Source organism: Macrobrachium nipponense, chromosome 32 (assembly GCF_015104395.2).
Source record: "Macrobrachium nipponense isolate FS-2020 chromosome 32, ASM1510439v2, whole genome shotgun sequence".
NCBI lineage: Eukaryota > Metazoa > Arthropoda > Malacostraca > Decapoda > Palaemonidae > Macrobrachium > Macrobrachium nipponense.
In genome coordinates this window covers 47,488,534-47,500,113 of record NC_061094.1, presented here as the reverse complement: position 1 = coordinate 47,500,113, position 11,580 = coordinate 47,488,534, and positions in this window count along the sequence as shown.

The following is an 11,580-nucleotide window of genomic DNA, read 5'->3' as shown; positions in this document are numbered from 1 at the left end:
GCATTTTCTGGTGATGTCTCTAAACGATGCCAGATGAGGAGGTTCGAACCTTTCAGATGAAAGAAACTTGAGAACCACGTCTAGGTTCCAGTTAGGAGGGACCGGTTCCTTAGACTTTGAAGTCTCAAATGATCTTATGAGATCGTGGAGATCCTTGTTATCTGCCAGATCTAATCCTCTATTCCTGAAGACTGCCGAGAGCTCTGTATCCCTTTATTGTGGATAACAGCTAGATGAGATTGCTCTCTCAGGAATAGAAGGAAATCAGCAATTTCCGCTATAGAGGTAGTGGAGGAGGACAACTTCTTAGTTCTACACCACCTTCTAAAAACCTCCCACTTCGACCTGATATACTTGCCTAGTGGAGGTTCTGCGTGCTCTCGCGATCGCGCTTGCAACTTCGCGAGAAACCCTCTCGCTCTGATGAGTCTTTCGATAGTCGAAAAGGCAGTCAGAGCGAGAGCGGGGAGGTTTTGATGATACCTCTTGAAGTGTGGCTGTCTGAGAAGATCCATCCTTCTTGGTAGGGATCTGGGAAAGTCTACGATCCACTCTACCACCTCCGTGAACCAATCTTGGGCCGGCCAAAAGGGGGCTATCAATGTCCATCCTCGTCTCCTTTGACGCCACAAACTTTTTCAGTACTAGCCCCAGGATTTTGAATGGAGGAAAAGCATAGACGTCTACGCGAGACCAATCTAGCAGGAAGCGTCCTACCATAAGAGCTCTTGGGTCTTCCACGACCGAGCAAAAGACTGCCAGCCTTTTGGAGATGAATGTGGCGAAGAGATCCACATGAGGTGTCCCCCACAGCGACCAGAGATCTTGACACACCTCCTCGTGTAGGGTCCACTCTGTATGAATGGACCTGGTTCCTCCTACTGAGTCTGTCCGCCCTCACATTCTTTACTCCCTGAACGAAACCTTGTAAGAAGGAGATGTTCCTGTGAGACGGCCAGCAAAAGGTATTTCGTCAGCTCGTAAAAGGATGAGGAGTGAGTCCCTCCTTGTTTTCGAATGTAGGCAAGTGCCGTGGTGTTGTCCACGTTTACTTGCACTACTTTGTTCGAAACCAGAGGTTCTAGACTCTTCAAAGCCAGATGTACGGCGAAGAGCTCTTTGCAGTTTATGTGCCAAGACACCTGCGCTGGTTCCCAGGTGCCTGACACCTCCTTCGAGCCTAATGTTGCTCCCCAACCTTTCTCCGACGCGTCGGAGTACAACACTAGGTCTGGGTTCTGGATTTTTAGAGAGATCCCTTTTGTTCTCTTTCAGAGGGGGCAACCACCATTCCAGGTGCGGTCTTATCTCCACTGGAATGGGAAAGGCGTCCGAAAGTTGTCCAGTTTTCCAACTCCAAGACCTCTTGAGGAAGAATTGAAGCGGACGTAAATGAAGTCTTCCTAGCGGGAAGAACTGTTCGAGCGAGGAAAGGGTCCCTAGAAGGCTCAACCATTCCCCTCACCGACGTCTGTTCCTTCCTTAAGAAGAGAGAGACTATCTGCAAACCTTTTGCAATTCTCTCTTGCAAAGGAAATACTCGAAAACCCCGAGAATCCATCTGAATCCCCAGATAGACTAAGTTCTGTCTGGGGGTCAGCTGCGACTTCTCGAGGTTCACGAGTAATCCCAACGCTCTGATCAGATCCAAAGTTAACGTAAGGTCCTCCAAGCACTGTCTCTCTGATCTGGGCCCTGATGAGCCAGTCGTCCAGATACAGAGAGAATATTTACTCCTTTGAGGTGAAGAAAACCTCGCCACATTTTTCATCAGGCTTGTGAAGACCTGAGGAGCTGTGGACAGGCCGAAACACAAGGCTCTGAACTGAAAGATCCTTCCCCCCGTCATGAAACGGAGGTACTTCTTCGATGAAGGGTGGATCGGGACTGAAAATAGGCGTCCTGGAGATCTAGAGACACCATCCAATCTCCTTGTCGCAATGACGCAAGGACTGAGGCAGAAGTCTCCATCGAGAACTTCTCCTTCTGAACAAATTTGTTCAGAGAGCTGACGTCTAGTACTGGTCTCCAGCCTCCCGAGGCCTTCGCAACCAGAAAAAGGCGATTGTAAAACCCCGGGGAGTTTTGATCCAGTACTAGTTCTATCGCTCTCTTGTCCCACATTTGTTCCACCATCGATCGAAGAGTATCCTCAGCACAGGATCCTTGTACTTGGCTGTTAGTTCCCGTGGTGTTGACGTTAGGGGAGGAGTGTTCAGGAAAGGGATACGATATCCCTTCCTTATTACAGACAACGATGACGCGTCTGTGTTTATAAGTGTCCAGGCCTCCACAAATCCCAGGAGCCTGGCACCTACTGGTGCTTGGAGGAGAGAAGCATCACTTTCCCTTATTAAAGGGACGAAAGGCAGACCTACCTCTCTTCTCAGGAGCCTTCCTTCTTGCGGGAGGTCTCGGAGGTCGGGCCACCCTCGAAAGGGCTGAACAGATGTACTCGGTCCTTTCTTGTCAGGTGTAGAAGCAAGGCTTCTTCTTCCTTGCTGACTGCGTCAGAAGGTCTTGAGTCGCCTTCTCAGTAATGAACGAGAAATGTCCTTCACCAACTGAGAAGGGAACAAAAAGTCAGACAAAGGCGAATACAGCAGCGCTGCCCTCTGAGCGTGGGAGACTGCTTTGGTTAAAAAGGCACTATATACTGTCCTCTTTTTTGTTTTTAGAAGACCTGCTCCAAACAAAGAGGAAGATCTCAACCGAGCCATCCTGAACCGCTTTGGTCTATACAAGACAAAATGCACAAAAGGACTTCTGGTTCGAGTCCTTCAGAATCATGGGCTTTCTTGGACATCACCCCAAGGGACCAATCTAAGAAGTTGAAAACTTCCAATACATGAAAGAGTCCCTTGAGGAGATGGTCCAGTTCTGAAATGCCCCAAGTAATACGTGCCGAGTTCAGACCTTGTCTACGTGAAGCGTCAACTAAGGTCGAAAAGTCCGCTTCTAACGTAGACGGAAGAGCAATACCCATATTCTCTCCCGTCTGATACCAAATGCCTCTTTTACCAGCTAGTCTCGCTGGAGGCATGCAGAAGACCGTTCTGACTAACTCCTTCTTAGACTTCATCCAAGAGTCTAAGGACTGAAGAGCCCTCTTCATCGAAATGGGCGGGCTTCATTCTGAGAAAAGACGAAGATTTCTTCGTCTTAGCACTCGAGAAAAGAGCGCGCGGAGAAGGAGGAGCGGCAGGAGTCAAGTCGTCTCCATACTCCTCTAGAAGCAAGGCAGTCAAAACTTTATAGTTCGACAGTCCTTCTCTTCCTTGATACTCTTCCTCCGAGTCTACTTCTAACTCGGGATCTAATTGGAGTCTCCGCTGCCAAATCTGTACGTCTTTCCTCTGGAGGAGACAAACTCCTAATAGTAGAGGGGCTAAGGGAATGATATTCCTTCCTCTTCCCCGCTTTAATAGTCCTGGAATGGCGCCAAAAGCTCAGGCTTCTCTCCATAAATGGATGACGCTTCCCGCTTGGATGACGCTTCTCGTCCGCCAAGCGTCCTGGCTGACGCCTCCCGCTTGTGTGGCTGCTGACGTCCGGATGACGCCTCGCGCCTGGAAGACGCTTCGCTCTCAAAAGGCGTCCTAACTGGCGCCAAAATATTGGTTGGAGCCTCGCGTCTACAAGCAGCTTTAAAAGACGCTTCATGCCTAGAAGACGTCTCACGTCTCTCTGGCGTTACGTGTCTTCCGTAAGATCCTCCCGTCTCGCTCTCGAACCCAAAGCTTCTGCGATATGTTTAGAAGCTTCACGTTTGCATGACGCCTCTCGCTTAGCAGGGGAGAGAGGACGAGACTTCTTGATTGGAAGCGCAACGTCCTTCCTACGAGGCGCTAACACTCCCACCAAAGAGGCCAGTTGTTCTTGTACTGCCATGATAATCTTCCTTGAAGCTTCTCCCACGTCATTTGCATGACGCCTTTCGTCATCAATCGGGGGAGAAGTAGGAAAGGGTTCTTCTGCGTCCTCGTCGGGTGACGCTGACGCCACCTTCGCCTTCTTAATAGACGAGGAGCGTCATCTGAGAAACGCTCCGGGCTCTAATCAAATTCGGGTCTTTCAAATGCCGTTTCAGAGGCCTCGATAAATCCGACTCCTTCCACCCTCGTTTCAGGTGAGGTGGAGAGGGAGAGGATGAGAAACACTCACGAAGGACGCTTTTTCTAAGCGCCCTTGAGCAGCCTGCCACGAAACAGAGCTTGCTGAAGGGACGTCTGACCGTTGGGGAATCCCCACGACCTCCTTAAGGCCTTTCGAATTCTTCTCTCTGGGCATGGGAGCTGGAAGAGGTCTAGGCCCTGGGAGCGTCGCAGGGACGATCAAACGCCCCCTCCACAACACTTGGGAGAACTCACTTCACTGTAATGCTCACTTTTCACTAGCCTTACCTTGTAAGTCCGCCATTTTGGACTTCAGATCGGCGATTTCCGAGGACCGATTCCGAAAGTAAACTTGTGAATTAGACACATAGGGAGAATCTAAATCATTAGGATTAGAAAAAAGTATCAATAAAAGCTCAATAGGCCTTGGAACTCACACCTTTCAGACGTCTAACCCTATCCCTCTCTAACTTCTTCAAATAAGAAGTTAAAGTCTTCCATTCTTCTGCATTTAATCCCTCGCATTCATGACAAGTATTAGTAGCAGAACACTGAAACCGCGCTACATTTGCGACATACAGTGTGAGGATCAACCGAAGCTTTCGGTATCCTCACCCTGCAGCCTACATTCACATTCTCACACTCACATTTGAATCAGACATACTGAGAAAATTCCAAAAAGCAAGTCCAAAATCAGTCCACAGTAGCGAATGCCAAAAAACACGATCCAGATACGTCACCAAAAAGCCGATAAACGATGATCAAAGGATGAAATAAGAATCTAAGTCAGGAGGTAATAGCAACAATGTGATACCACCGGCGACAGAGAAAATATGATAGAAAACGGGAATGGTTCCTAGTCCTGCCGCCCAGGGCAGGCCGGTAGATCACCTGACCTACCTGTAGCGAGTGGCGCGAAATTTGAATTTCTGTCGGGGACGACGGAGTTTCTTAGCTATGTATATATCTGACAGGTAAGTTGATTGTATGAAAACTAAGTTTCACTAGCATTTCAGTGGAGTAATAAAGTTAGCGTCCAGCGTCCACTGGTATGCTTGTTTGACTGAATACTCGAAATATGAAGCAAAAACAGGCATTTTGTCTTCCTGTAGCTATGGCAGAGGTAGTGGCTGGCCCTTCTGGCATTAATTTTGACAGAGACCTTCGATTTCCTACAGATTGTTTGCAGTGCAATGTGAGTTACGGTGAATTTTATCATTATTTGTGTCTAGTGTGGTGGTAAAGAAGTTGTGATTGAATATGCTCAGAAACATAATTAATTCTACAGCCAAAAAAAACTGCGAGTGTTGTGGAGCTATTTGTCGGATCGACTACAACAGGAACGCCTTTAGGTGTGATCGCTCTGTAGTGACGAAAGGATGTCGGCGTAAGCGATAAGAATCTTTAAATATGCGGATAAGGCGCAAAGCGCCGTTCCGCTATGGCCTTACTGACAGCACACATAAATCGATGGTCCGCCGATATGTAGTCGCTCCTTACTTTGTTGTTGTTGTTTTGGTATCGCTGCCATATTGGCTTTGGTGTTCTTCCGCTGATTTCGGTCGGCGGTCGAGTGGGCCCGCGAATCAGTAGGTGCTCCCAATTATTATTATTGTTGCAAAGCACTCCTTTCTAGTTGTTTTGCGTAAGAAAATAAGTTAGAGGTCCTCCAGTGAAAAGTCAAACATTACCGTAGAGGAAACACCTCTCCCGACTTAGGAAAAATTTGAGGTAAAAACTTATCAAGCTCATTTAATTCCACCCCGTTCAATCTCTCATATAATGACTATGCTTTTTATGTTGCTTTTCAACATGCTCTTCCATGGTAGGTGATTATTTATTTTAATATCCAGTGCGGACTGCTTCTGAAGAATTACCAAATTTTCTCCAGTAAATTGTAGGGGTCATGTTTTTTCAGTTTTAAAGCAGACTGCTTAAATAAAACAAAATAGCTGCATACAGCAAGCAGGAAGGCTATTTTATGATAAATTTTAATTTTCAATTTAAATAGCTTAGTATATTGGTACTTTGCATTGAAATACTTAATGTAGGGTGTACTGAATGTTAGGGATAAAAGCCATAATGATGGGTAAAGTCCGAAACAGGTTTTGTTGGGCGGGTTACTGTGCAATGTTCATGAGCACTTCCATACGACTGAGATGAAACCAGTTTCTTTGGATTCGTGGATTAGGAGGAATTAAGTGGTTTATAAGCCATAGTATTTGAAAATTACCTAATTATAATGGCGCCATAAATTTAGGAAGGATGCGCCACAGTTTAATACTTGACAGGAAGTTCCACTTATGCGTTAGTGAGAGAGTCGCTTCATAAGGAAGTTTGGTAATATTAAATGGTTCCATTTATCGCCTGGAGCGTTTATCTAATACCCCTGTACAAGATTCTTAGCATCAAGGCAGTTAGGAAATTTTACACTGACAACAGATAAAAAAAAACAGTAAAATTTTGGGGTAAAATTACAGTTTCAACCATTATGGGAAAACTGGAATAAAATATATTTGTTGCATCAGAAATAACGTAGTTCCAACGGATTTAACATTTATTTTGACTGCAAACCATCCGATTTAGGAGATTTACTATGTAATTGGAGTTAAAAAAACTATTTTTCCAGAAAAAAGGTAAATGTCCAGGAGAAGGCCGCACCGTTTTTCAAGTATTAACGACGAAAAACTGCAAAAAACGACCAGATGGTGTTGCACATCGCATAGAAACATGAGGAAATGAATAAAAAAGAAACTATGAGTCACTCTAAGCATAAACCTCCTACTTCAATTATGGGGGATCCCAGTGGGAAGCGGGGTTTTTGGGTGGGGGGAGGAGGAGAAAAGTGATTTTCGGGGCACTACCGAACCTAATACAACCACCTAAACTTACCTAGGGCCCTGTACCCCTACCTAGGCCTAGGTAGCGGGGGGGCTCCTCCCCCCGCCCCCCCTGCGACCCCCCCTTAAGGCCACAGTGATTTTCGGGGCACTACCGAACCTAATACAACCACCTAACCTTACCTAGGGCCTTGTACCCTACCTAGGCCTAGCGTATAAATTAATGAAGCTTACCTTAAACTGTTGGTTGATAAAGATCTGCTGCTGCTTTGAGGAAACGTGAAGCAGTTACAAGGTTCCTGACATGCAACTTAAAGTAGGAAGTGGCCAGGTACCCGACGACCATATTGCACTGCAAACAATCGGTAGGAAATCGAAGGTCTGTCAAAATTAATGCCAGAAGGGCCAGCCACTACCTCTGCCATAGGTACAGGAAGACAAAAATGCCGTTTTTTTTTGCTTCATTATTCGAGTATTCAGTCAAACAAGGATACCAGTGGACACTAGACAGGTAACTTTTTTACTCCGCTGAAAAATGCTAGTGAAACTTAGTTTTTCGACTAAAGTCGTTCGTAATTGGTTATGAAACCCATGACGTCATAACGATTTGTCACCACCTCTCAGCCAATAATGAGTAACTGGAACTGCTTTTGTTTGCGTAAGAAAGTAAGTTAGAGGGCTCATTAAAAGTAAACATTACCGTAGAGGAAACACCTCTCCCGACTTAGGAAAAATTCGAGGTAAAAAATTAATATTTTTTTTTTCTCTGTAAGTATGCATTAGCGACAATAATGTATTGAGAAGAAGTGTTTGTTATCACGTGCTTTACTCGGGAAAAAATTATCAATATAATATTTCCCATAATGGTTGAAACTGTAATAATACCAATTTTTGTGTTGGGGCGCCCATAAACTGCTGCATAATGGTAAAATTTAATACAAACTTTTCTGTTTAATGTCTCAACAGAGGGAGTTTTACACAAATTCATTTGGTAAAGTTAAGAATATGGAATGGTGGCATAGTTTCAGTAAGATCAGAATGAAAGCCTTCTCTTCTGTAGCCACTGTGAACTGCTATTTTGCATCTACGAGTGACTATGGAATTAACCATTGAGGCATGTTTCCTCCTGTATGAAGAAAAGTTGGTAGATCTAATCTAGGTAACTCCGCATGGAGTATTTCTTTGGAAATTAGTTAATATATTTAGATTGCTTATTAAGACACTGCCGTTATTTTGTAGAGTCGACTGTAATTAACCCGAGGGGCCAGTACTAAACACGGTGAAATACATTTGACGCCCCAATCCCTAGTGGCTTTCATATTTACAGGACATTTCCTAGTAGTCCGTGCAGAGTTATTGCCTAGAATTCCCGGAAAAGGACTGAAACGAGACCTCTAGTAGAATTATAACTTAGGCCAGTAAACTATATGTAGATAGAGAACTCAATGCACCATATACCAAACATTGTGAATTTGTATGACTCAGTTATTCAGAATGAAATAAATAAATCGGTAAAAGGTAGTGAGGAAAACTTTCTGCAAATGAAATAGTTAAGAGACCTTAGTCAAGAATATCTCTTAGTGGCTTTGTAATCTATGAAAATAGGGTTTTGAGGATGTAACTTGGTTTGCAATGCCATGATATGAATGGTGGCAAACTGACAATTGTTATGTATATAGTACTGAAAAAAAACCTTATGGAAAAGCATGTAACTAAATTGAAATTACTTCCTCTCTAGATTTGTTGACTTAGAATGGTAAAATATCCGGGACAACTTCAGTGAAACTTGGAAGACGATCTGATGAACTATTGGCAGTTAAAATCTTGTGGACAAAACTCCTAATAGCCAACGAATCTTGATCAACTCGAGGACGCCCACTAGCCTTGCACTAGCGAATTCCGCTAGAAAATTTGTATCGAATGATCTTCACAGAGGTAAGTGATATGAGGAAACGTTGCGTGTCCTTGCTAAGGTGAGCTTTAACTTATTAAAAATTCAGATTTCAACAATAATGTGAATAACAATCTAATGGTTATGGTTGCTGAGCTTTAAGTTTCGTTGGATAATGAGCTTTTAAACCTTTATAGTGGCTGAATTAAAATGCCATGCAAAAAATTCATATCCTTGAAAACATCAACTCTACAGTAACTACAGAAAGTATGAATATTTATATTTTATTAAACTAAATCTTGCGTTAAGGCAAGTTCGTCACTGGGACTTAACTGTTACATTTTTTCAGGGTCGAATCTTGAAGGACACGAAATCAAGAAGTATTGCAGTGACTTCTCTTCATGGACTGCAACTCTTCATGGATTGCAAGTCTTGTATAATATCAATACTAATATCTAACAGCCTTAGTATTCGTTACTGTTAGTTTTCTATAACGCTTGCCAAAAGTTTTTATAAGGTTGTTATACGACAATGGTTCTAGAAAAGGTTGGAAACCTCTTTTGAGTTTTCATTTTTGATATCTGAAAAATAACTTGCCAACATCAACTATCGAGCTGTGGTGCCAGTCATTACTGCTCGTAAGATTTCAGAGGAGTTTCTTTTCACTAGTATATCACTGAAACTGATCTCTAGTAAAAATGTTTTGATTCTACATAGTTCTAAATATAACGTGTAGGTTGCTTAGGAAGATTGTACAGGGATCTTTGATCGCAGTTTTGGAAGATTTTTTTTCCCACATTTTGTTATAATGTATTAAGTCTCCTTCATATCAAAGGATAAAACTTTAAATTTCGTCCTTTTTAATTATCGGAATGTCGTGCTGTTTTGACAGTGAATTATTTAACTCTGTGAATATATTACAATAGTTACTAATTTAAGTAAAATTTTAATCTGCAGTGATTGAAATTTTCAGGAGTTTTGTCTGTATACTGTGCAAATTTAAGATATTGAATGTTTGCTCTATATATTCAAAGATCAAATTTGATAGGTACCTGTGATATTAAGAGTTAATGATCTTGGAACCCAATTTTGCTTTTAGGGCAAAGTTGGACGTTATGATTCAGGTGTGTCCATTCTGTATCCTATTTTGAGCTTTAGTATTTGCTTATTAATTGTCCATACGAAGAGAACTAACTCCTTGGGAATGAGCGAATGGCTAGATTATTATTAGCTTGTTTCATCACCAGTCTTATCATATGTAAGGCTAATATGTGTCCCAGTTATTCCCAAGCTCACAATGTCTGCCAGACAGGTGGTGACAGGTGGTGGTGATATTTAGCATTCGTCCACGGTCTTCACTTAGCAAAATCATTTCTCGCATTGTGAACTTAGTTTGATGATAGCACTGTTCAGATTCCCAGTTGCTTAGTTGGCGGCAGGAATGGTGTTAAAAGGCTTAATCTTGTCCTTTTTCAATTGGTTCCTTGTTCATTCCCTTTCATTTTAGCGCTCATGAAGTGTGAATTCATTTAGTGGGTACTGATCAGTTATTGGTAATCATATTGAGTGCCATTTTTAGGTATAACGTGCAGGGTTGGGTATTGAGCTTTTAATTTTAAAATTCAAATTCAAATTCTTTATTTCAGCTGTAAAGCCATATACAAAATATTACGATAAAATTAACAGTTATATACAAAAATATTAGGAATAAAACAAAAGGTCTAAACACAGAAAATGTGTTTAGACCACTCTTTAAAAACTAATGATTTTGTAAAACTATCACTGTTAAAAATTGCACAAATTAAGTGGTTTTTTGAACTCTTTGCTCTTTGAAACAAGCTTACAATACATTTTCTAACTTATTCATCAAATGTTGGTATTCCTAAAGAAACAAAGTGTCCACTTACTCTCGGAAACCTTTCTATTCCCATCAGGTACCTAAAAGAGTCATTATAACATACCTTAAGTTTTCGTAGGGTTTCCTTTTTACATTTCATTGCCAGAGCCACACAATACAGGGAAGTACAGAAAGATCTGAACAAATGCACTTTTGCCTCATCATTGCACATATGAAAGTTCCTTAGCAACATATTGCCTCGCAAGCATTGCCCTCGATAGAGCGATGCAATATGGCCATCGTCCTTCAGATTGTCATTAATATTCATGCCGAGATATTTACATGACTTAACGACTTCCAACCTAACGTCATTAATATAGAGTGACGGTTCACTAAATGACATAAAATTCCTGGGCTTTATAACAAGAACTTTGGTCTTGTCAGGATTGGCTTCATGATAATGGTACTTCAAATATTCCATACTTTTATCTATGAGTATTTGCAACGCTTTTAAAGATGGGGCTAAAAGTATTATATCGTCTGCATAAAAGATATGATTCACCTTAACCTCTCCCACTGTGCAACCACCTTCCCTGGTGAGGACCTTTGTACTTAAGTCATCCACATATACGGCAAACAGAAGTGCTGATAGAACACTACCCTGTCTAATACCACAACTGGGTTTAAAAGGAGAGGAAAGACTATTGCCCCACATTACTCTTAAAGTCCTGAGTTTTGTACCAGTACTGTAGCAGTGCTATAATGTAAAATGGCACACGTCTTCTCTTTAAAATTTGAAATAATCTTTCATGACACACACTATCAAAAGCCTTGGACATATCCATTGCGCATACAAAAACACGAGTTTTTTTTTTTTTTACCTATAAAACTGGCATG